Here is a 12,239-nt window from a genome sequence, read left to right as displayed (position 1 = left end):
TCCTGGTGGGACATGCCTGGAACACCTCCCCAGGGAGGCGTCCCAAACAAGACCCCGAGATGCTGGAACTCCTCCCCCTGAGGCAGGGCCTCCCCACCGACCCAGAGAGGGCAAACCACCTCATATCCAGCATTGATTTATCTGTTGGTGATTAATTATAATGTATCATTTATTTTATTTAAATTATATTTGAACTGAATTGGATTTGTTTGTAAAAGTGAGATTTATTTTCATTGATTCATGTGGTTTATGTTGAGACCGAGTGGAGAAGTGGGTATGGCCTACAGAAGGTTTGAGTACACAAGTTATTCAGATATGGAGAATCCCCATGGCAGGACTTCAGGAGATATATAATCAAAGTGTTAAAGCAGCAGAAATGAAACGTCAGTTGAGGTCAAGGTCACACAGGTTGTGATGGCTTTTATTGTCAGAATATTGAGTCATTGAAATATAATGTTTGAGCGCGTAACAAAGTTAGGACGATATAACATAATCACATAAAATAAATGATCTGGTTTCCTTCTGATTCATTGACGTCCTTCTGAAATCTCCACAAAAACATCTGGCAAGCATCAAAACCATGAATTATTTTGAGGGAAACTTCTTTTGTCTTACTTATGATTCAATTATGATTTGAGTTCCCATCACAGGTGTTGTGAATCACTTTATCTTTTCCACATGATTTCCTCATTTAAGATCATGAAGCAGAAATAAAGTCTCTTGAAAAGTATTTTTCACCTCCAAAATGAAGATGTTATAGAAGTCTGAAGTGAGAGCAGAGCAGTGTGTTGTTGATGTGTGGAACCTTCATGCTGAGATGTTCCAGCCGTGGATGATGAGAGCAGAAGCAGTGGTTGTGTTGCTGCTGCCTTCACTGAGCAGCTGCTCCAAGTCCTGCTTCTTCCACTGAGGATTCAGCTCCACCAGTGGCTTCTGGGACGTCTCTCCCAGTAACCACAGCAGCTTGTAGGGAGAAGCAGTCCGCCAGCCACCAGGCTGCACTGGGGTCAAAGGTCGTGACACACCCACACAATGTTGGTGAGTGCAGCTTGCTGTTTGGCTCCACTGGTTGTAGTTCTGTCAGCCACCACTAGATAGAGCTCTCCTCTTCACTCTCCTCATCCTCACCACCACCTGCAAAGATAAGAAGAGACAGCAGGAGTCAGGACTCACGGTCCTTGAACGCATCATCACAGAGACGTTGACTGTTGATGAAGATGATGGAGTGACTGGTGAGAAGAAGCAGACTCTCAGTCACATGTCAAGTGTGGAACATGTGAAGGTCATGTGACCATGGAGTGTTGGACTGATACTGAGGCCTGATGAAGATGAACTGATCAATAATTGAGTGGTGAACTGAGAGAAGAAGCAGTTTGGCAGCAGATGTTGGATGAATGAGGAGCAGCTGGACGTCACCATCCTCCTCTCACACTGTGACTGGGAACACTGGACCTCTGCTGTGGGATCAACTGGCTTTGGTGCTGGAACCATCATCCAATGGTTCCAAACCAGTACTAACCTCACACTCTCCAGTTGATGGTCACTGCTGTAGACAAGATCCATCAGTGGCTTCACTGATGACTCCTTCAGGGGGTTCATATTCAGGTCCAGCTCTCTGAGGTGGGAGGGGTTGGACTTCAGAGCTGAGAGCAGCCAATCACAGCTGAGCTCTGACAAACTGCAGTCAATCAACCTGAATAGAGAATAAATGATGGAGAGTTTATAATGATGGAGCGTTTTTCCAGGGTGTCATCACTCTGAAAATCAAAGTGAAACGTCGACTTCAGGATCTGACACTACAGAAAATGTCACCTTGAAATTAAATCCTCAGTCCAAAACTAATGTGTGTTGAAATGATGTTTTGTCACATGACCACTGATGACCTGTTTTTCCTTTTCCTTTTCCTTTTCTTTTTTTTTTTTTTTACTTCAAACATGAACAGAATGAAGTTTTCATATTCTGGATGTCATTTTGAGATGAATCAACCTTCAGTTCAATGTTTATTCAACATGTGTGATGAACTGTGTTTGATGCTGAAACCATCATCCACTGGTTCCAAACCAGTACTGACCTCAGAGTTTACAGTTTACAGTCTGGACTCTGCAGAAAACCACTCAGCTCCTTCACTGATGAATCCTGCAGCTGGTTCCTACTCAGGTGCAGCTCTCTGAGGTGGGAGGGGTTGGACTTCAGAGCTGAGAGCAGCCAATCACAGCTGAGCTTTGACAACCTGCAATACTCCAACCTGAATAGAGAATAAATGATGGAGAGTTCATAATGATGGATGAGTTTTTTCAGGGTGTCATCACTCTGAAAATCAAAGTGAAATCGACTTCAGAATCTGACACTACAGAATAAAATGGGAGAGGGAGGGCGAGCGAACGAGTGCTGCACTGTGGAGTCCATTACTGGCTCTTGATGATGTTGCTGTCTGGGCCCCCTTGCACCAAAGTAGGATTGCGTCATCCAAGATGAGTCACTAAGCCTTCAGCGTTCAACCAATCCACAACACGTGTGTCCAGGCTTCATAGGTCGCACTAAAAGCCATCCAGGATGAGAAGACACGGATCCATCAAGCCAGGTGAAAGCTATCCTGGATCAGTGCGCAATGCTCGCGGCTTCCTTCCATAGACCCCCGTTATGGAGCTGGGATTGACGGATTGGCCATCTTTGACCTCCTCAGAAGCCTCCATGAGGATTTGCGCCTGGGACGGGGATTCAGACTCTCTACCGTCCAGTGTCACAACAACAACCTCATGTTACTCTTTGATGTGTCTTCATGTTTCTATAATAATAATAATAACAATAAACTTTATTTATATAGCACTGCTCATACACAACATGTGCAACCCACAGTGCTTAACAAAACAAAACAAAACAAAACAAAGAAAGGTAATAATAATAAGAAGAAGAACAACAATCATAATAATAACAATGAGAAAAAATAAAAAGCTCCACTGCCCCTCCCCCCACCCCATACGGACCCACCCCTCCCCACCAACGCACACAGACAAACGCCCACCCCCATATTCACACAGACATTAGATAACACGGCTTGGCACTGAAGAATCTGATGAGGAAAGGCCACTATGGGGAGCCGTCCACACAAGGGGGCACCATGGCCTGCAGCGCCCCTATGGGCAGACCAGGCGTAGCTCCCACCGTGAAGGGCCCCCCATGAGGAAACACTGGCACTAAAAGTATAAAAGGGAGAATAATCATAATGAGAAATAAACCAAATACATAAAAATAAAGTGTGAAACAGTGGCATAAAAATGGGTAACCATTATAAAAGTATAAAAATCAATTGAAGGTAATAAAAGGCATAAAAATAGTAAAACGGCATAAAATTAGTGGAGTAAGAGAGAGAAGAGTAAAAGAAGTCAGTTAAACGGCAGGTTAAAAAGGTACGTTTTGAGCCTCCCCTTAAAAATATCAACAGTCGCTGCGACGCTGAGGCTCTCTGGCAGGCTGTTCCACCGAGTAGGGCCGTAATGGCTGAAAGCAGCCTCACCATGGGTTTTTTTTTGACTCGGGGAACAGTTAACAGGCCAGTGCCAGAAGACCTAGGATATGATGAAAGCAGGTCAGTTAGATAAGATGGGCCATGACCGTTGAGACATTTAAAAACTAATAAGACAACCTTAAAATCAATCCTGAAGCGGACGGGGAGCCAATGCAGTGACTTTAAAAGCGGTGTAATGTGTTCCCTTCCTCTGGTCCTAATCAGCACACGTGCGACTGAGTTTTGTAGCATTTGTAGACTGTAAACACTCTTTTTGGGAAGACCAGAGAGCAGGGCATTGCAATAATCTAGTCTACAAGAAATAAAAGCATGCATTAGCACCTCCGTGTTGGCCTGAGAGAGGAACGGGCGGATTCTGGCTATTTTCTTTAGATGATAAAAACCTATCTTTGTAATATTTTTTATATGTGGAACAAAGGTGAGCTCAGAATCAAAAACAACGCCCAGATTCTTTACAAATTGCGAGGGTTTAAAATCCCGACGTTTTGGTAAAAGTTCCTCTCTCCGGCCTTCAGGACCAATAACTAAAACCTCAATTTTGTCCTGGTTAAGCTGTAGGAAATTCTCTGCCATGAGAATGATTGATATCTAAAATACAGTTTAAAAGGGCATCAATTGGCGCTGTGTCATCAGGAGACACGGCAATGTACATTTGTGTATCATCAGCATAGCTGTGGAAGCTGATGCCGTGTTTCCTTACGACGTCCCCCAAGGGAAGCATGTACAGATTAAAAAGAACCGGACCTAAAATTGACCCTTGGGGGACCCCACATCTAATTTCATGCATTCTGGAGGAGCACGTATCCATACTTACAAAGAAACATCGATCTGTGAGATAAGAACGAAACCAGTTAAAAACAGTACCTGACAGGCCCACCAGGTTTCTGAGTCTATTTAATAAAATATGGTGATCTACTGTATCAAAAGCAGCGCTTTGATCCAGTAGCACCAAGACTGTCAGCTTCTGAGAGTCTGCGTTACACCTGAAATCATTGACGATCTTTAAAAGGGCTGTCTCAGGACTGTGGTTCTTTCTAAAACCAGATTGATAATTCTCTAAAATATTGTTTGTATTTAAAAAGTAATTTACTTGGTTAAAAAACAATTTTTCTAAAATCTTACTTAAAAACGGTAAGTTGGATACAGGTCGGTAGTTATTAAAAATGTTTGGATCCAAGTTGCTCCTCTTCAAAAGGGGCCTCACCACCGCCGTTCTAGAGGCAGCAGGGAAAACACCCGTCTGAAGAGAGCAATTGACAATATATAAAATCTGCTCCTCAAAGAACCCATAAAGTGACTTTAAGAGTGACGTGGGAATTGGGTCTAAAAGGCAGGCTGTGTTGTGGGCTTTACTTGGGAGAAAACTCGACCAAGTGTCCTTGCATCAACTAGAGCAAAACTCTCCAGTGTTTCCTCAGATAAAAGTGGTTGTCCAGATGTGTAGAAAAATTGATTTTGATTAATTAAAATACTGGACCTAATGACATCAATTTTACTTACAAAGTGGTCTGCAAAATCCTCACAGAGGGCATCTGTTGGTGTCTGTACGTCCTGATTAAAATTTGTATTGGTTAAAAGATTGAAGGTAGAGAAAAGAAATCAAGGGTTTTTGCTATTGTTTGTGATGAGGTTGGAGAAATGGGTTATTCTTGCCTGTTTGACAGTTTTATTGTAAGATTTGAGTAGATGACGAAATGTTTCATAATGGACAGTGTTACGAGAGTTAACCACTAGATGGCAGCCAAGTTCCATGCAATATGCAGAGACATCTAGTGCGAGTTGATGACGTTGGCTTCCGGGTGTTTTACCTGATGAGCACTGTTCTAACCATAGATATATACAGAAGGCGAGATGTCTTATCCGCGCTGCTGGCCAATGGAATCGAACGTCCGCACTGGCGGCCATCTTGCCACAGTCACCTCGCTCCGCCCCTCTCACTCATAACTATGTATTCTTATTGTGCATGTTCTTTTAAATAGCCCTAAATTGCTCTATTTTCAACCGAATTTCGAGCGGTTTGGTTTGTTACAAAGGTTATAAGCATAGTTATGATACTGCATACTTATTAATGATTTATAACCATCGGCTTTCATGTGAAAATAGCAAAAACACGCACACACCCATATTTAATAAAAACATATACGCTAAACGCTAAACTAAACAAACCAGCACTAAATCGTAACATTAATCAAACAGCTCCAACAATATCTTACAGATGAAATGTGATCCTACAAGCTTTTGTTTGTGGACAGCGACGATTGCTGCAACCATAAGCGGCACAGAAGTTTGGCATTTTTTCAGTCACCGATTTCCTGTAGAAACCATAATGCATGATGCTGTAGCAAAGCAATCCAATTGTAAATCATTTGCGAATTAAGTTAAATGATATAGAAAAAAAGCTATTCTGTCTCTCCATATGTCAAATTGCTTGTTTTATTTACACCTACCAATCCTAATCCCTTTTATCACAACAAGAAAAAAGACGGCCTGTAATCTCAGGTTGTCACCGTTCGACTCTGAATCAAACAGGTGGGGGATGAGATATCAGCAGCTCTAGTTCATTGATCACCGTGTCTCTGCTGCATGAACTGATGAGACTGCGTTCATGCAGCAGCAACGTTATAGGAAACGCACCTCAGCGAATAACTACAACCGACACCACAAATATTGTATGTGAACAAAATACTAGTTTGTCCTGAAATAGCTGTTGGCTATACTTAACTTAAGAAATGAAAATCTTAGTGGTCTCAGTCGTATTAACTTGTGCAGATAGGCTGCCATAGCACCATTGTGTTTTTTTTCTAATAGAAAGCTGCACTCTCAACATGTTCAACCATCCAGAATTATTGCTACGTTATGAACGTTTGTAAGAAAGCAAACCGTGTGCAAAGCCGTCATGTTTTCAGCGAGATCAGAGTGTTAATGTTTGTTCAGGTCACTCACGTTCCCTCACATTCACTACATCAGACCGTAACTGCCTGACTGTGGAAAGATGGCGGCCAGTGCGGACGTTGGATTCTGCGCCATGAGACATCTAGCCTTTTGTATATATCTATGGTTATAACTAGCGGCCATACAATAAAAGTAGCGTATCTACAAAGATTGCATGACTGTATAAAAGAAAGAACGAAACATGGTGTCAGAAGCGGAAACTTAACGCCGCGGCTGAAGACAGAACAACAAGGCGCTATAAAGGCTGGACGTTTTTTCAATGGAGCTAAACTGCTAAGCTAATACCTGACGAACCATGGCTTTTTCGATTCCTGTACCAGACGCAATGGACACGTATATAACAACTGGACATTCTTTAGAGCACAATGGGAAAACTATGAGATAACAACGGAACTGGACAAAAAAGAAGCAAAAGTAAGAGTAGCCACCCTGCTTACAGTAATGGGCAAAGAATGTCACATAATACAAAGACATCTTCACATGTCAGCGGAGGACAGAGACAATCCACAGAAGAATCTGGATGCACTACAAAAACACTTTGAACCTTCCAGAAATGTAATCTATGAGTGCTACGTATTTAACACTGCACAGCAGAGTCAACATGAGTCAACAGAGTAATATGTTGCAAACCTGAGAAAGCTAGCAGACAAATGTGAATTTGGTCCCCTGCGAGATGAATTGATCCGTGACAGATTAGTGCTTGTGACTAAAAATGCAAGTACACAAGCACTCATGTTACGTGAATCAGAACTCACACTTGCCAAAGCAATAGACATGTTTAGAGTCAGCGAACTAGGACAAATTCAAAATAAGATAATAACTGGTGTGGAACAGAAGAATGTACACTTTGCACATGACAAACGCTCAGAGATGCGCCCCTCATTTGCACCTCAGCATAATTACAAAGAGCATATGGGACATGCAAACAAAGATAAACGCCCAAATAATAACCTCTGTCGTTACTGTGGAGCAGTGCATGACAGAATGAAATGCCCTGCATTTGGCGTCATCTGCAAAGCCTGTGGAAAGAAAAACCACTTGCCACTGCAAGAGTGTGCAAACAAGCCCAGCGCAAGACATGGGGGAACTTTCTTGGAGAAGACAGAATAGAGGAGGAAGAAGAAATGGAAGAGGTGTGGTTCCTATCAAACATAAACGCTATGGAACAGGGAAACGAGAAATGGCTTGTCAACCTCAAAGTAACACCGTACATGACTGAACCAGTATCATATGACCCTAGCCATACAATCATGTCAATTGGACACAGGAGCCACAACCAACGCCATAAGCTTCAGAGATCTCCAGCTCATCACACAAGATGGTAATCCAGACATACCAGCCAGCAAAGCCACCATTAAACTGTATGATGGGTCACAAGTGAAACTAGCTGGGTTGTGTCACCTCAAAGCTGACCATGATGGACAAACACACGACCTGAAGTTTCAAGTTATGCACACGTCACAAATGCCTCTGCTTTCTGCAAAAACATGCAAAAGACTCAACTTGCTATTTCATACACCACACAGATATGTCATCTACAGCGGTCTCACGCAGCACAACAGGGACAGATATGCATTTCACAACCACCACAGAGGACATCATCTCAAAATACAACAACGTGTTTGAAGGCCTTGGCTGTCTTCCTGGTGAACTACACCTCGAGGTGGACCCCGACATTAGGCCTGTGCATCAGGTGCCACGACGAATTCCCATTCCGCTCAAACACAAAGTCACTGAAGCCATACGATCCATGGAGAAGAATGGCATCATCACATGCGTAAGAATGGAAAGCATAGCATCAGTTTCCATTCTTACGCAGATGACACACAGTTGTACTTTTCTTTTAAGGCAAACGAGGCTCATCAGTTGGCCAAATTGGAATCTTGTCTTCGTGATGTCAGAACTTGGATGACACAGAATTTCCTGTTGCTTAATTCCGACAAAACTGAGGTCATTATATTTGGATCGCGAGAGAGTAGGGACAGAGTTTTTGATGGACAAAGTGGTCTATTTGGTACTCCACCCAGTTCTACTGTGCGGAACCTAGGAGTCACTTTTGATCAGGACCTGACCTTTAATTCTCATATACAGAATGTAGGGAGGTCAGCTTTCTTCCACTTAAGAAACATTGCCAAAATTCGAAGTTTTTTGTCCTTCAAAGATGCGGAAAAAATAATCCATGCTTTTGTTACGTCTAGGCTAGATTACTGTAACTCGGTACTAGCAGGATGCCCAAATTCATCCCTTAGGACATTACAGTTAATCCAAAACTCCGCGGCACGATTGTTAACCGGAACTAGAAGGAGGCAGCATATTACTCCAATTTTAGCTTCCTTGCATTGGCTGCCTGTCAAATTTAGAATTGAATTTAAGATTCTAGTTTTAACTTACAAAGCTCTTCATTCTCAGGCTCCTTCTTATATTAGGGAACTCATTGAACTTTATCATCCTCCAAGAGCCCTTCGCTCTGAGGATTCAGGTCTTTTAGTTATCCCAAAAATTTCTAGAGTTAGATCAGGAGGTAGGTGTTTAAGTTTCCTGGCACCTCTATTTTGGAACCATCTTCCAGCCTCGGTGAGGGGGGCAGACACAGTTAGTTTATTTAGGAGTAGACTTAAGACTTTCCTTTTTCTTAAAGCTTATAGTTAGACTCCATCCACTGTCAGTTAAGCTGCTGTAGGCTTACGCCGTGGAGGGAGATCTTTCGCTCCCGTTACAGGGATCGTTGCTCTGTGCAGGCGGAACCTTTATCACTCTCCTCACCCAATCAATCTTTTACTCTATCCAATCTTTTACTCTATCCACTCTGTCCAAGCTCTCATTATGCTTTGTACAGTATGCTCGATATGCATGATACTGCCGCAGTCTCTGTGTCCCCGGCAGGTGATGACCACTGCGCCAGGAGCTGGATTGTGCTGTCCTGGGGGTCTTGCTGTCATCGCTTCATCCCACCGCCACGCTTAAGACCTGGACTAGTCCTATCGGCAGATTGTCCATCGAGCTAGGCTCTTGCCTTCCAAAGCATGGACACTTACACTCCACATGGACAGCAGCCTTGAATTAGTTCCTATTCTTTGTGTTTATATCCGTTTTGCCTGGTTGGTGTATCTGTTTTTCACTCTGTCCTGTCTGCCACCCTGGCTCACTCTGCTCCTTTCTCTCTTTCTCTGTCTCTCCTCTATCTTTATACTTCACCCCAACTACTCATAGGCAGATGATCGCCCTCTGGAGTCTGGTTCTGCCCTAGGTTTCTTCCCACAGGGGAGTTTTTTCCCAGCCACTGTCGCATCTTGCTTGCTCCGGGGGCCCGGTTGGTTCTCTCTGATTGTATAAAGCGCTTTGAGACGCCTTTGGCTGTGATTTAACGCTGTACAAATAAAAGTTTATTATTATATTATTATTATCATCAAAAGAGTCACAGAGCCAACACAATGGATCAGCAACATGGTTGTCATAGTTGTTGTTGTTCTCCGTGCTTGATGCCAAAGATGGCTACTGGCAAGTCAAACTTGAAGAAGAGAGCAGTTATCTGACCACCTTTTGGACCCCGCTTGGCAGATTCGGGTGGCTAAGGATGCCTTTCGGCATAAAACCAGCTGCAGAAGAATATCAACGCAGGCAACATGAGGTGTTGCAAGGCCTGACCGGTGTAAGTGTCATTGCAGACGACATTCTTCTCTACGGCTGTGGAGACACTTCAGAAGAGGCACTAACTGACCATGACAGAAACCTGACTGCCTTGCTGCAGAGGGCCAGGGAGGTCAATCTAAAGCTCAATAAAAAGAAGCTGAAACTAAAACTATCCAGTGTCCAATACATGGGACATCTTCTCACCACAGAGGGCCTTCGCCCTGACCCAGAGAAGGTGGCAGCGTTTCAACACATGCAAACACCCACTGATGTTAAATCGCTACAGAGATTCCTGGGGTTTGTAAATGATCTTGCCAAATTTCTTCCTCATCTCTCAGATGTGTGCGAGCCTCTCCAACGCCTGACAGATAAGGACGTGGAGTGGACATGGCTATCACAACATGAATCTGCCGTTGACACTGTGAAGCAATTAATCACATGCCACCCAGTACTCAAGTACTACAACCTGCAGGAAGAAGTCACACTACAGTGTGACGCCAGCGAGACAGGCCTAGGTGCAGCTCTTCTCCAGAATGGGCAACCTGTTGCATTCGCCTACTGAACAGAGATATGCACAAAGGTGGTGTACAAGCAAGGGAAGGATCTTCATGTGGCAGATTTTCTGTCGAGGACTTAACAGCCAAACACACAGCATGCCCACATGCAAACACCTGCCACCATCTATGCCATGGGCCTCACCACCAAAGACCTACAACGAGTCGACCACCTCGCAGACACGAATATTTCAACAGCTACACTGGAGTCCATTAGAACTGCCACAATCAAAGATCCACTATGTTGTGCACTCCAGACTTACATATTGAAAGGGTGGCCCACAGCTACACAAGCAGTAGCTCCAGAACTACGACCTTTCTACTACTCTGACTACTGGGAACTAGATGAACTTTCAGACACAACTAGTGATGTTCTCTCTGACACGGGGATTCGAACCACGCCCCACAACTCGGTAGGGTTTTTTTCTGAAGCGCTGCTCCGGAGCTTGCTTCAAATCACGTGACTGATGACGTTTGAACCACTTCACTGCTTCATTCAGACTGAATCAGCTGGCTGGTTTGGTTCAGTGGGTGAGGCTTTGAAAGACTGGCAGGTCTCAGTTGAGTTTAAAATGGATGAAACGGCGCAATGCGTTGCCTATCTGGTCGATACCTTTTGGATTGATTTGATCAGCTTTCGTATTGCTTTCGGTTTGCTTTCTTATTGCTCTGCAACGGAACCAACCAGGAAGAGATCTCAAGTCTGGGAGCATTTTGAAATCGTGCCGCCGAACAAGGTCATTTGTTACAAGCGTATTACTCAACTTATTCATACAATAACAAATAAAAGCCCTGAAAATGCTGAGTCAGCTGTGCGCACATATATATACATATATACATATATACATATATACATATGTGTGTATATATATATATATATATATATACATATATGTATACATATATATATATATATATATATATATATATATATATATATATATATATATATATATATATATATATATATATATATATATATATATGTGTACATATTCCCTGGTGGAAGATGACTGGGACAACAGTCAAACAGACAGCAGACTCGAGCACATAGTTGGTGACAGGAGGGAAGGGGCTTCAGAACTAGAACGGGCTCCAGTGTTGACTGATGTGCCAAGTGTCCCCCAATCTGGACATTTAGGCCTCAAGCAGACCAGAACCAGATCCAACATAAACCTCCTGAGAGGTACCGCAAAGACTTTGTTGTTTAAACTTTCTGAAGAAGGAATGTCATCTCTTGTTTATTTCTGTGCCACTTTGTTCATGTGGACTGTTCATTTTTTTCTAATGTTTAGGAGAGTGAACTAGTCATTTCTGTTTAACCTGTAGCCAGCTATTGTTGTTGCTGGCCACGTAACTCTCATCCGGTCACTATTGTCCATTTTCAATTGCTTTCTTTCCATATGTTAAAGGAGATGTTACGAAAGTTAACCACTAGATGGCAGCCAAGTTCCATGCAATATGCAGAGACATCTGGTGCGAGTTGATGACGTTGGCTTCCGGGTGTTTTACCTGATGAGCACTGTTATAACTTGCGGCCATACAATAAAGTAGCGTATCTACAAAGATTGCCTGAC

The sequence above is a fragment of the Nelusetta ayraudi genome, unplaced genomic scaffold, assembly GCF_046127955.1.
Source record: "Nelusetta ayraudi isolate G7.1 ecotype Tasmania unplaced genomic scaffold, CSIRO-AGI_Nayr_v1 ptg000053l, whole genome shotgun sequence".
In the NCBI taxonomy this organism is placed as follows: domain Eukaryota; kingdom Metazoa; phylum Chordata; class Actinopteri; order Tetraodontiformes; family Monacanthidae; genus Nelusetta; species Nelusetta ayraudi.
Note: the sequence above shows the minus strand (reverse complement) of the source record.